The sequence below is a fragment of the Anomaloglossus baeobatrachus genome, chromosome 4 (assembly GCF_048569485.1).
Source record: "Anomaloglossus baeobatrachus isolate aAnoBae1 chromosome 4, aAnoBae1.hap1, whole genome shotgun sequence".
In the NCBI taxonomy this organism is placed as follows: Eukaryota; Metazoa; Chordata; class Amphibia; order Anura; family Aromobatidae; genus Anomaloglossus; species Anomaloglossus baeobatrachus.
The window spans coordinates 631,388,437-631,403,389 of record NC_134356.1 but is presented as its reverse complement, the minus strand read 5'-3'; the positions used below and the strand labels follow the sequence as shown (position 1 = coordinate 631,403,389).

The 14,953-nt window shown below is 50.6% G+C and overlaps 1 protein-coding gene across 1 annotated transcript in view; it reads right to left on the bottom strand.

Annotated features, from left to right (window-relative positions):
• ADAM9 (ADAM metallopeptidase domain 9) overlaps positions 1-14,953 on the bottom strand; it is a 162,642-nt gene that overhangs the window by 146,911 nt on the left and 778 nt on the right. The window lies entirely within an intron of this gene.

Sequence of the window (14,953 nt, the reverse complement as noted above, 5' to 3'; positions counted from 1 at the left end):
TGCAAAATTTCGTGATTGTAAATGCGACGGTGCGGATTCCTTTAGCGGACACACACACACACACACACACACACACACACTGAGCTTTATATATATATATGTTTATATATATATATATATATATATATATATATATATATATATATATATATATATATATATATATAAAGCTGAATGTGTGTATGTGTGTGTGTGTGTGTATGTATGTCCGGGATTGGCTTCTGCACCGTCGCAGCTACAGCCACAAACTTTTGCACACTCACACGTCTGGACCCCGAGAGCGTCATAGGCTATGTTTTGAGGAGAAAGTTTAACCCCGCGCTTTACAGTTATTCAGCAAAAAACCTGCCTCCATTAAAGCGAATAGAGCTGGGAGCCACAGTGCAGCCAGAACTTCAGAAGAATGCGCAGCCACGCCCTTATATGGAATGTTGGAGTGTCACAATGCAGCCAGGGAAAGAGACAGACACCGACAGGGAAAGAGGCAGACACAGAAAGGGTAAGAAACAGACAGACAGGGTAAGAGACAGACACAGACAAAGAGACAGACTGACAGGGAAAGAGACAGACAGGGAAAGAGAGGGAAGGAGAGAGACAGGTTAAGAGACAGAAACAGACAAAGAGACAAAGACAGACACAGGGAAACAGACAGGGAAAGAGACAGACAATGTAAGAGACAGACAAAGATAGGTAAAGAGACAGACAAAGAGAGAGACACAGGAAAAGAGACACAGGAAAAGAGACACAGGAAAAGAGACACAGGAAAAGAGACACAGGAAAAGAGACACAGGAAAAGAGACACAGGAAAAGAGACAGACAGGGAAAGAAAGGGAAAGAGACAGACAGGGAAAGAGAGGGAAAGAGACATACAGGGAAAGTGACAGACAGGGAAAGTGACAGACAGGGAAAGTGACAGACAGGGAAAGTGACAGACAGGGAAAGTGACAGACAGGGAAAGTGACAGACAGGGAAAGTGACAGAGATAGATAGACAAACAGGGAAAGAGACTGACACAGACGGAGAAAGAGACAGACAGTCAGAGACAGACAGGGAAAGAGACAGACAGACAAAGAGATAGAGAGAGAGGCAGAGAGATATATACAGAGGGGGAGACAGACAGAAAATGGGAGAGAAACAGAGAGACAGTTACTATCCCGGGCAGCGCTGCGCTGGGTGCTATGTTGTGAGGCGAAATTTTAACCCCGCGCGTTCCAATTTACCAATCAATTTTGCCCCTATCTACATAATGGGGAAAAAGTGAAACGAAAAGTGTTGGGGGCAAATTGTCAGCTGCCAGATGTGAACAAGGGGGACTTAAAGAATGAGAGCGATGGCGCCAAAGAGTATATACCGTACAGTTGCTAAGGTGGTGCCCCGACATGGGATACTCACCACACTCGGGGATATGAACACACACACACAATGCGCCACACACTACCACGTGCTTGAACACATATACCACCCTCAGCACACATCTCACCATGTGAAACAATTTAATAATTATATTTCTATCTGTTTGTTTTGTGGTTTCTGTGTGCAGAATACATTTCTGTCAATACATTCTATTTTGTTAACAGCAGTTATTAACCTGGGCAGTACAGCTAGTATATATATATATATATATATATATATATATATATATATATATATATATATATATATATATATATATATATATGATGATCAGATCCTGATGAAGGGAACGAAGCTGAAAAATGGAGAATAGTCACCCAGCTTTGACCTCTCCCATACATCCCTTATAATCTTACACAACCTGCTCCTCGGATTAGCGCAGAACCCAAACCTCTCGCCCTCGTGACTCCGAGCGCTCGGCGCTGCACATACAAATAATCCTTTCAGACGCTCTGCAGTCATGGAAATGTTTCAATAAGTTATTTTCTTAGTCTGGGAGACTGCAGACAAGTCTGTTAATGAAATCCAGGGAGGGGAAAAACAAACCAGGTCATAATACTGCGGTGCCAGCCAAAAAATAGGGACACGGCCCGTGTGAGGCCTAGCTGCAGCGCAGAGCCGTCCTCCTTATACCCCGGGTCTATATATAGAGGATTGCACATTGTGATGTCACTCGTCAGCCACGCTGCAGAAAACGCTGCCGTCCAAAGTCAGCCATGAACGTTAGCACTCCTATTATTGGGGGTGACAGCGCACCTATAGGCTGAGTAATGAAGAGTTAACGTCTCCGTTTGAAGATTTCTCTAGGGACTTTTGCGGAAACTTTCATCTTGCTGCATCATATCCTTACTGGGGTCTCTTCATGGGTTACCCGGCGTCTGAGCAATGCTGGCCATTTAGGACCTAAAGTGGAAATCCATCGGCATTACTAGAGAACAAATGGCAAAAGTCACTGCCAAAAACCATGTCTTCCTGGCAGATGCCCAATAAGGTAGATCAATCAAGTACAGCTGCAGCACAGGAGAAGATCCGGAGGCGGTGATAATGGTTGTTTCAGTCAGAACTCATTTTTCAAGGAGATGTAAACCAGAACTGACTGACACAAGTTGTGAAGTCTGCAGCCGAAATCAGACATGCGAGATCAACATCTCCCCCGACCATCATCGGTCGGCGCCCCCATACACAGACTGTTGTCTGAATCCCGTAATATTGGCGGGTTCAGCTGACAGTCTAAGGGGCCTTTAGAGGGTCTTATATCATCATCAGGCTTATTCTGCCCAAGGAGGAAAGACCCCATTTCAGACGCTGGGTCACCTAATGGGCTCCTTGCTATAATTTTCCCAAAACCCTTATTTGCTGCAGCTCTGCTAGTCTTCTCAGTGATGAACCCTTGCTATGGAGTCCTCAGAATTCAAGTCGCTATCTAAATCCATCACCCAATATTAAACTAGCAACTTTCTGTTTATCCACAGGGTAGACAGAAATAGATCAGAGGCAAGATTTAGACAGAGTCCTCATCGAGAAGACTAGCAGAGCTGCAGCAGAGAAATCAGCGATTTTATTAAAACTACAGCAAGAAGCCCAGTATAGAACCAGCGTCCCTGCACTGCTCCCCTGCAGGGATGCCAACTCACTCACCACCGCAGACAGCCCGCACCACGCTACCTGGCTTTCCTGTGGTCCTCCACATCAGTGTTTTCTGCTTGCTCCTCCTGGGACCTGTGCACACTGCACAGCTCCTCTGGAAGTTCTCCTAGGGCATGCACGTGCTGTTGCCCTTCTCTTAAAGGACCAGTGCACCATTTCCTGGAAGTGCGTCTCAGCCTATCGCTCAAAAGCACTGGGTACGTAAGACACTCTCCCACAAGGGGAGGTGCCTGAGCAATGTTGTTAGTTAGTTAGTGGTTCTGTGCTATAGCCAGCTAGTTGTCAGGTCCCCTTGTCCAAAGTCTATTTCCTAGCCAGCGTACATTCCTGTACCTCTGCCCTGCTGGTACCCCGGTGCCTGTCTGTCCTGGCCGTGCAATAAACCTCAGCCGTCCTCATGGTCCCTATCTATACTATAACTGTACCTGTCCACGCAAATCAGCCTCAGCCATCTTGATGGTCCCTGTCTATACTAGTAACTGTACCTGTCCATGCAATCAGCCTCAGCCATCCAGATGGTCCCTGTCTCCAGTAGAGTCTCTTATGTCTGCGCCTGTGTCTGTCCTTGCCGTGGGGATCAGCTGAAACCATTCCCGTCACTGTCCTGGGAGTGACACCTGGCGTCTGCCTCGCGGTGGGCAATTAGTCAAGCCTCTCCCACTAAAGGGTAAGCCCAGGTCCCTGCCGTAGTCTAGTGGATCCACTCCTGCTCGCCACTTTACCATCTCCTACACCAAGCATTACACCCTGTAAGGGAAACATTTCTGGAGTCAGGTTCTAGGCCCCCAATTTAATGCTGCACTCAGATTGGGAGGCATACAATTGGTAACAAACTTCCTTTAAGAAGCCTGGGTTACTGCCTGGTGTTGGTTGGATTTCACAATTACCTAATGGAATTTTCCTCTAAGAATTCGTTCTATGTCCACGTGGCCCCTCCTTATCTTAGATATTGGCTCCTCTATTGATATCTCCACATGTGACACATTTTACATCCAGGATAAGCGAGCTTATAATTCGGACGTGCGCTGATTTTCTATCGGATCGCACACTGACCGCACATGGACCAATTTTATGCAAGCGGGCTGTCCAGTAGCCGAATTTCCTCTTGAGCCAACGCTCCATAATATTTATGAAGATCAAAAATGGGCACAACTGGATGAATGTTGTCCGAATTGTCAGGATCAAACTCATTTTTTTTCATTTTTTTCATACGATCGTCTTCTCCGGGGCCTAAAAGTCGTCTTTTTTTCATGATTGTTTGGCCACTAGGTGTCACTGCTATGTGAATATATTTCCAGGAAGTTTCTATAGGGAAACAAGGTGATCTCCTGCATTAACGATGGTCCAATTAGTTAGGACTTTGTAACAGCGCCACCTTGTGGCCAAATTATCATGTAAAACTAAAAAATAAAACATTGTGATCAAAGTAAAGATTTTTCTCTATTTTTTTTCTGACATTATTTTTCACGCTCATATAAAGCGGATGATAACTAAGTCACTTATGTAACGTCTCGGCATAAAACCTCTGGACCCGGATGAAGGCTCCTTGTGTTCCGGGCACAGTCTCCGAGCAGTAAATTCCTTCCTTATCTGCTGTAGCTGGGCTCACATAGGATAATAGCACGCAGCCATTATAGGGACGAGTAATATTCCTTTTTTTTTCCGGCAACTGCTAAAAGACAAGGTTGGGTGGATAAAAAAGCCTTTGTCCCCACCAGAGAGACCTGACCCCGCTCCTGTACGGGGAACAGGCGGGCCCACCGTGCCCTGCCAAAACTGCAGCTGCAGGAATGTCAGATCCCGGCTCTCAATAATGAGGATTAGCCAAACAAAAGCGTTTCTACGACTGTGAAGACCATCCCAACGTTCTAAGAGATGCTCGGTCAACAACCATGACAGCCCCGACTACACGTCATTGTGTCCGGGGCAGCAAGTCGTGGCCTGCGGATACATGGTGAGGGGTATGGATGTCAAATTGTGACGACTGCTCTCCTCTGTTGCCTAATGAGAGCTAGGGTTAGCGCGAAATCCAGTCTCTCCCCCATGCTTTACACTGCAGCTCTAACTAGGAAGTCAGTGTATGGTTTCCATCTGATATGACCACCTGCTGCTGGTGCCGGCTATAGCCGGATATGATTAGCCACTCCTGGTGTCGGCTATAGCCGGATATGATCAGCCACTCCTGGTGTCGGCTATAGCCGGATATGATCAGCTGCTCCTGGTGTCGGCTATAGCCGGATATGATCAGCTGCTCCTGGTGTCGGCTATAGCCGGATATGATCAGCCACTCCTGGTGTCGGCTATAGCCGGATATGATCAGCCACTCCTGGTGTCGGCTATAGCCGGATATGATCAGCCACTCCTGGTGTCGGCTATAGCCGGATATGATCAGCTGCTCCTGGTGTCGGCTATAGCCGGATATGATCAGCTGCTCCTGGTGTCGGCTATAGCCGGATATGATCAGCTGCTCCTGGTGTCGGCTATAGCCGGATATGATCAGCTGCTCCTGGTGTCGGCTATAGCCGGATATGATCAGCTGCTCCTGGTGCCGGCTATAGCCGGATATGATCAGCTGCAGAGCTGCACAGCTCCACGCTTGGTACTGCACACTCGCCCCTATCAAAATAAAAAGGAGTGGATCTGAGCTAATGATACAGTTGATCTTTGCTATGTGAGGGCTTTGTTTTATTGCAAATTTCCACATTCATGAGCTCTGTATAACCCCGCCCCCAGGACTGCTGCCAGTTAGTCCAACCCCACCCACAAGACTGATTAGCAGCTTTCTGCCTATGCACAGTATACACAGAAATCTGCCAATCAGTAGTGTGGGCGGGGTTATAAAGGGCTCAGTATTCCGAGAACTGGTAGATCTGCAGCAGAGAAAACAGGGATTTGATCAAAATGATGTCAAACAGCTCAGTAAGTGACACATTGCTGGAATCAGGGTCTCTGTCTTTATTATGGGGCTCTCAGATGGGGGAGCAAAAACCTGGTGACAGATTCCCTTTAACAGAACCTGGAGATCACTGGTTAGGGAATGGAACATAATGTGATATATTGTCATATGTATATAGATGATGGTGGGGGATACAGTGGGGTAAGTGCCCCCGTAATTTGGGCGGTGTTGGTGGGTATGCTCGTGCGTCCTGCCTCACTCTCACTACCTCCTCCGCAGGAAGCAGCCGCTCTGGGCCGGCCGGGAGGTTTCACTTTTTTGGGAAATGTTTTCAGCCTGTCTTGTTCCGGGATATAAGAAATATTTATGTTATCTGGGCAGGAAACCAACTTTTTCCGAGTAGTACGTAAACCACGAGATCAGTCTGGGAAAAGAGTGACGCAGCCGAGGCCAGATGGAAGCGGTGGCTGCAGTATCATCAGATGGCGGGGGGCTACACAGGAGGACAGGGGCATGCTGTCAGTGAATGGAAACAACTCACTGCGGAAGAAAGGAGGCAGCTCGTCACAGGAACACAAAGAAGCGGAGCGCTGCGGAGACCGAACCAGGGCGCAGCGCTGCGGAGACCGAACCGGGGCGCAGCGCTGCGGAGACCGAACCGGGGCGGAGCGCTCCGGAGACCGAACCGGGGCGGAGCGCTCCGGAGACCGAACCGGGGCGGAGCGCTCCGGAGACCGAACCGGGGCGGAGCGCTCCGGAGACCGAACCGGGGCGGAGCGCTCCGGAGACCGAACCGGGGCGCAGCGCTCCGGAGACCGAACCGGGGCGCAGCGCTCCGGAGACCGAACCGGGGCGGAGCGCTCCGGAGACCGAACCGGGGCGCAGCGCTCCAGAGACCGAACCGGGGCGCAGCGCTCCAGAGACCGAACCGGGGCGCAGCGCTCCAGAGACCGAACCAGAGACTAAACCAATCTGGAAGGCTTCCATTGACTGACTGAAAACAGATATCTTGAGGATAGTGAGGAACTGAAGCACAATACAAATATCACAACTTATTATTCTGCTATAAGGAAACTAATGGGACAACGTGAGGCTAAATTAGGACCGACCTGTGTGCAAACTTGCCCTGGTGGTCCGGGCACAGTCCCACTCACCCTGGTGGTCTGGGCACAGTCCCACTCACCCTGGTGGTCCGGGCACAGTCCCACTCACCCTGGTGGTCCGGGCACAGTCCCACTCACCCTGGTGGTCCGGGCACAGTCCCATTCACCCTGGTGGTCCGGGCACAGTCCCATTCACCCTGGTGGTCCGGGCACAGTCCCACTCACCCTGGTGGTCCGGGCACAGTCCCACTCACCCTGGTGGTCCGGGCACAGTCCCACTCACCCTGGTGGTCCGGGCACAGTCCCACTCACCCTGGTGGTTGCGGCACATGTCTATCCCAGTGTGCTGATGACACGGGGGGGAATGAGGGCCGAGGTCTCATGACCTCCTGGACGAGGATGAATCAGCTCCGTCCCTGCAGATAATGGAATAGCAGGTTCTGTATACAGGAGCGGCGCTCGGCTAAAATCCATCTAATCCCCTCAGGACAAGTATAACAAAGCCATTGTTCAATACCAGGATAATAGAGGCAGGATAAAAAAATAAATCTATAAAAATGTGTAAGAACATCCGAAGTGTTCGAATATCCAGAAAATACCTAAGGGCCGTCACTGAGCTGCAAGTTTCCTCGGGGCTCACAATGGTAAGGCTATGTTCACACCATGCTTTTTCAGGCAGGTTTGAAGGGCGACTGCTCTGAAAACTGGTTAGGGAATGACCGCAAAAATGAACAAATCCTGAAGCATCTTTTGCTTGAAAAATGGTTAGTTCTGACCACCTGAAAAAGACGCAGTGTGAACATAGCCTTAAATCTCAAAGAAAATGCTGAGACAGTAAAGATTTACTGCCCCGATCCAGCTCTCAGTTTGGGGAGTCACTAAACAATAAAGCAGATTTCCAAGATCCTCACTTCCCCCAATTGGATGAAGATTAAAACCAGCAACTTTTTAAACATTGATATCCGTCCTTCCTTAGGAGTCCGGTGGGCGGTCCCACCGAGGGATTGGCAGCTCACACAGTACAAGAACCAATCAGTGACTAGGACCGCCCACTGGACTCCTAAGGACAGAAAAGGCAGAATTCACAAATCCTGCAGACACCACCTGGAGGAGCTCACTTCATTATTCTGCAGGTTGGGAGCAACATACATATTTATCCACCAAAATCCCCCTCTGCAGCAGTGGGGGGAGGGTCCGTATACAAGGATAGGAGGTAAATATGGGGTATATAGTGTATTGGCTTAAAGAAAATAAAGAAATAAGAAAGGTGGGCTAGGAGTTGAGCTGTGCTGGGGAGGAGGGATTCTCTACATTTAGAGCTGACAATGAAACGCCTGTGACATCTCTTCTCCCAAACAGCGAAGAAGGAAATGAAATGTGCAAGTCATTTCCAACGAACAAAACGTCAAAGTATTCTTAGTAAATGATTAAAAATGTATAAGGGCTAATAGTAATAAAACTGTCCAACAGTTCCGTACTACAGAAACGCGACAGTCACCGGAGAGGGCCTCATAGGTGATATTACTGGGCTGGGAAACAGTATCACAACCAGTAAAGGTACCTCCATCCCAGGAGTGCTCAGCTCAGCCCCTGTGTGGTGTATCTGCCAGGGTATTTATGGAGGGGGAATGACCCACCGCACAATGAGGCCGAGGCTTCACCGGGAGTCCAGGAAAGACACTGAATAGGCAGCCATATAGTTAATGTGTATCAACATGTGCATGATGTCCCGGAAAAATCAGCTGTGGTCAATTGCTCTGTGTGGTGGCGAAACGCACGGCCTCTCCCTACGCGTGGGCAGTCCGCACGGCCTCTCCCTACGCGTGGGCAGTCCGCACGGCCTCTCCCCTACGCGTGGGCAGTCCGCACGGCCTCTCCCCTACGCGTGGGCAGTCCGCACGGCCTCTCCCCTACGCGTGGGCAGTCCGCACGGCCTCTCCCCCCTCCCCTGCGCGCGCGCCGCTACCCTCTCTCCCCTACGCACGCGCCGCTACCCTCTCTCCCCTGCGCGCGCGCGCCGCTACCCTCTCTCCCCTACGCGCGCGCGCCGCTACCCCTCTCTCCCCTACGCGCGCGCGCCGCTACCCTCTCTCCCCTACGCGCGCGCCGCTACCCTCTCTCCCCTACGCGCGCGCCGCTACCCTCTCTCCCCTACGTGCGCGCCGCTACCCTCTCTCCCCTACGCGCGCGCCGCTACCCTCTCTCCCCTACGCGCGCGCCGCTACCCTCTCTCCCCTACGCGCGCGCCGCTACCCTCTCTCCCCTACGCGCGCGCCGCTACCCTCTCTCCCCTACGCGCGCGCCGCTACCCTCTCTCCCCTACGCGCGCGCGGGCCAGCCGCTACCCTCTATCCCATACGCACGGGCGGGCTAGGCCGGATTTTCAGGCTTGTTCTATGTATGGTCGGGGGAAGGAGGACTCTTAGGCTTTTTCTTTAAGTTCTGGCAGCAGTTAAGTTGCATTTTACATAAAAATACTGAGTTTACACATACAAAATAAACACAACTGTCTATCCAGGCCAGATAATGTCCTCACAAAATCCTGACACTTCACAGCATTGCTCCTGGTGAGGTGCAGTGAAGGCTTGGCCCGCACTCCATGGACCGGGCCTCAGCAGTGGGGAGGTCCCAGCGTCACCGGTCACATTTCAGGTTTTGCTCAGCTGCTGTTTGTTTTTCCATTTGTTTTCTGATGCACATTAATGTGCTGTGTTCTGGAGCATCAATGGCTCCTCCTGTGTTTTCTCAGCACCGGAGCAGACGATCCATCTACAGATTACGGCTGTTCTGGCCCGGACAGGAGCCCCATCACTAATATCATTATTACACGCTGAGGCGCATGTGTTTTGTCTTTACCTCAGACATTATGTCGCTGGTTATCTAATTGTCAGGAGAGAGCTGTCAGATATTACAGATTTCACAATACAAACTGCATACAATGCTGAAGAGATCTCCTAGACCTGATGAAGCTGGAGTACTTACTTTAAAAATCCATGTAAGAATGGCTGTATAATCCCTTTCCTACAGCTCCTCAGTGTCCCTCCTCCCTGCTGATAACCTACACTGCTCAGTACATGCTGCAGATGTCAGTTAGGCAGAAATAGCGCCACATTTGTCCACTGGTTGTGTCTGGTACTGCGACTCAGCTAGAGCGAGTGGGGTCCAGCTGCAATGCCGCACACAACCTCTGATCAGAGACGGGACGGTATTTAAAGAAATAGGACATGTTTTTTTTCCCCAAACTAAATACATACGGTACTAAGGAGAGTTGGAATTAATTTATTGCCGGTCATAATCTAGTAAGGATATTTTATGGTAATTTCAGTCATAAAACTCATAAGATAACAGAGATAACGGAGCATTACAGATGACTCACATTGAGAACCTGTAGTAGGCAAAGCTTAGATACTCTGTGCTGCTGTTATTACCATCACATAGCGGGATGCTGAGAGTCTCTACATACCCTCAGGCTGGGTTCATGCTTCCAACCTTCAAGGTTCAAATAGGACCAATTGAGTGTCTGATCTGAACTAAAAACAGCTACTGTGGACAGGACGAGGACGGCCATGCTTCTAATAGGTACGGATTGATCGCTAATAGATTTTTGTTCTTATGCACACAGGCTGTCATCGTTTTCAGCCAAGTCGTAAATGGGACAAGAGCTGCCGAGAACAACCCTTGCTTGCGTACATAGGAGATGTGCTGCCGAGAACAACCCTTGCTTGCGTACATAGGAGATGTGCTGCCGAGAACAACCCTTGCTTGCGTACATAGGAGATGTGCTGCCGAGAACAACACTTGCTTGAGTAAATAGGGCATGTGCTGCCGAGAACAACACTTGCTTGAGTAAATAGGAGATGTGCTGCCGAGAACAACACTTGCTTGAGTAAATAGGAAATGTGCTGCCGAGAACAACACTTGCTTGAGTAAATAGGAGATGTGCTGCCGAGAACAACACTTGCCTGCGTAAACAGGAGATGTGCTGCCGAGAACAACACTTGATTGTGTATATAGGACAAGTGCTGCCTAGAACAACACATGCTTGAGTAAACAGGACAAGTGCTGTTGAGAACAACACGTGCCAGAGTAAACAGGACAAGTGCTGTTGAGAACAACACGTGCTTGAGTAAACAGGACAAGTGCTGTTGAGAACAACACTTGTTTGCGTAAACAGGACAAGTGCTGCCGAAAACACTTGTTTGAGTAAATAGGACATGTGCTGCCGAGAACAACACTTGCTTGTGTGAATATGACAAGTGCTGCCGAGTACATCTGCTTGCATAAATAGGACAAGTGCTGCTGAGAACAATACGTGCTTGGTATATAGAACATGTGCTGCAAAGAACAACACTTGCTTGTGTAAACCAGGAGTGGAAAAATCAGAGGAAAAGTGTAATAGAAGCACGGGCACCACTGCTGTATTTATCACCATCTCCTGGTTTTCGCTACAAATACTGAGGTTAAAAAAACCCTCACCAAATACTGAATGTGTGAACATGGCCTTACACATCCTTTCACATTGGAAGGTGAGCAGCACTAATGATGTCCCATTGATAGGTCCCTGGTGGGACGGGGACAGGGACAGATTCGGGTGAAAACTCCGGAAACCTAAGAATCATATTAAAGTCCCGATTAACCTGGGGGGCGCCTGTATACAGATAAGGAGAGCGCCATCAGCGCCATCTATACACAGTCTCTTCTTGGGATTTCTTTCTCATCTAGAGGAGTCCATGTTTCCCGTTCAGCATCACAGACCTTGAAAACCACAAGGAATAGACATAACAAGAGACAGCGGCTCGGCTTCTCATCGCAGAACGTAAATACAGATTTTTTGATGAAACGAGAATAACTGGGCAGAAGCATAGTGATGTCTCAAGTCACTGAGACCGGGAGACCAAGAAGCAGGCAAGTGTTGGAAGGCAGAGATATAAATATATATAATCATTGCCCTCAGGTTTATCAGTCACACACATTGCCCCAGAGTATATTCCCAGAGTATAACCTTTACCCCTTACGCCCCCACAAAATGTTTAACATCCACCCCCACAAATACGGTAATATCTGACTCTTAGCTCCCCCCCTCTTAAAATGTCTAAAATCCAGCCTCTCACCCCCCCCAAATATCCAACATCCAGCCTCTCACCCCCCAAATATCCAACATCCAGCCTCTCACCCCCCCAAATGTCCAACATCCAGCCTCTCACCCCCCCCCAAATGTCCAACATCCAGCCTCTCACCCCCCCAAATGTCCAACATCCAGCCTCTCACCCCCGCCAAATGTCCAACATCCAGCCTCTCACCCCCCCCCAAATGTCCAACATCCAGCCTCTCACCCCCCCCAAATGTCCAACATCCAGCCTCTCACCCCCGCCAAATGTCCAACATCCAGCCTCTCACCCCCCCAAATATCCAACATCCAGCCTCTCACCCCCCAAATATCCAACATCCAGCCTCTCACCCCCCCAAATGTCCAACATCCAGCCTCTCACCCCCCCCCAAATGTCCAACATCCAGCCTCTCACCCCCCCAAATGTCCAACATCCAGCCTCTCACCCCCGCCAAATGTCCAACATCCAGCCTCTCACCCCCCCCCAAATGTCCAACATCCAGCCTCTCACCCCCCCAAATGTCCAACATCCAGCCTCTCACCCCCGCCAAATGTCCAACATCCAGCCTCTCACCCCCGCCAAATGTCCAACATCCAGCCTCTCACCCCCGCCAAATGTCCAACATCCAGCCTCTCACCCCCCGCCAAATGTCCAACATCCAGCCTCTCACCCCCGCCAAATGTCCAACATCCAGCCTCTCACCCCCCCCCCCAAATGTCCAACATCCAGCCTCTCACCCCCCCCCCAAATGTCCAACATCCAGCCTCTCACCCCCCCCAAATGTCCAACATCCAGCCTCTCACCCCCCCCCCTAAATGTCCAACATCCAGCCTCTCACCCCCCCAAATGTCCAACATCCAGCCTCTCACCCCCCCAAATGTCCAACATCCAGCCTCTCACCCCCCCAAATGTCCAACATCCAGCCTCTCACCCCCCCAAATGTCCAACATCCAGCCTCTCACCCCCCAAATGTCCAACATCCAGCCTCTCACCCCCCCAAATGTCCAACATCCAGCCTCTCACCCCCCAAATGTCCAACATCCAGCCTCTCACCCCCCCAAATGTCCAACATCCAGCCTCTCACCCCCCAAATGTCCAACATCCAGCCTCTCACCCCCCAAATATCCAACATCCAGCCTCTCACCCCCCAAATGTCCAACATCCAGCCTCTCACCCCCCCAAATATCCAACATCCAGCCTCTCACCCCCCAAATATCCAACATCCAGCCTCTCACCCCCCAAATGTCCAACATGCAGCCTCTCACCCCCCCAAATGTCCAACATCCAGCCTCTCACCCCCCCAAATGTCCAACATCCAGCCTCTCACCCCCCCAAATAACCACCATCAAGCCTCTCACCCCCCAAATATCCACCATACAGCCTATCACCCCCCCCCCAAATATCCATCATCCAGCCTCTAACCCCCCCCCCCAAATGTCTACCATCCAGCCTCTCAACCCCCCAAATATATAACATCCACCTCTTGTCCTCCCCATTCAAATGTATAACGCCCGGCCTCCCGCCCCCCCCCCCCTCCAAATTGCAAATATATAACGTCTGGTTTCTTGCACACCCTTCAAGTATAACATCCAGTCCCACGTCCTGCGGTGTGTAACATCCGGCCCCCCGCACCCCCACTGTATAACATCCGGCACCGTGCAAGCCCCCCCCCCCCCAAGTATACGTTTAACCCCTTGCCCCCTTCCCTCGCTTACTTCCCCCATGTATGACCTTTGACCTCCCTGACGCCCCTCATATATAACCTTCTACCTCTCCGGTATATAACAACCTACCTTCCTCGCCATGCAGTCATCTTTATGAACATGACAGAATGGCCGGTGATGCAGATTTCACTGATACCAGTGCAGTCCTGTAATAGGGTCTACCAGGGTAACCAGTCCGTTCCTGACATTTCTTCCTCCTAAATATTTCCCCAATCACCTGTGAGTGATATCACTGAGAAGTGGAAGGAGCCGCAGCAACTCAGCCTCAGAGTGGAGACCCCATAACGTTACAGAGCGGGGGCCAAGTGCTGAGGAGCAGTGGGCAGAAAAGTCACCACCGCTCTGCTGACCCCATAACTATAGAGTCCAGACCTCCTCATCAGCACAAACACTGCGCCTGCCTGGATCCAAGCAGCTGCAGCCGTACATCACCAAGCACAATGCCGAGCCGCACATCACCAAGCACAATGCCAAGCCGCACATCACCAAGCACAATGCCGAACCGTACATCACCAAGCACAATGCCGAGCCGTACATCACCAAGCACAATGCCGAGCCGCACATCACCAAGCACAATGCCGAGCCGCACATCACCAAGCACAATGCCGAGCCGTACATCACCAAGCACAATGCCAAGCCGCACATCACCAAGCACAATGCCAAGCCGCACATCACCAAGCACAATGCCGAGCCGTACATCACCAAGCACAATGCCGAGCCGTACATCACCAAGCACAATGCCGAGCCGAACATCACCAAGCACAATGCCGAGCCGCACATCACCAAGCACAATGCCGAGCCATACATCAACAAGCACAATGCCGAGCCGTACATCAACAAGCACAATGCCGAGCCGTACATCACCAAGCACAATGCCGAGCCGCGCATCACCAAGCACAATGCCGAGCCGCACATCACCAAGCACAATGCCGAGCCGCACATCACCAAGCACAATGCCGAGCCGTGCATCACCAAGCACAATGCTGCGCCGTACATCACCAAGCACAATGCCGAGCCGTACATCACCAAGCACAATGCCGAGCTGTACATCAAGCACAATGC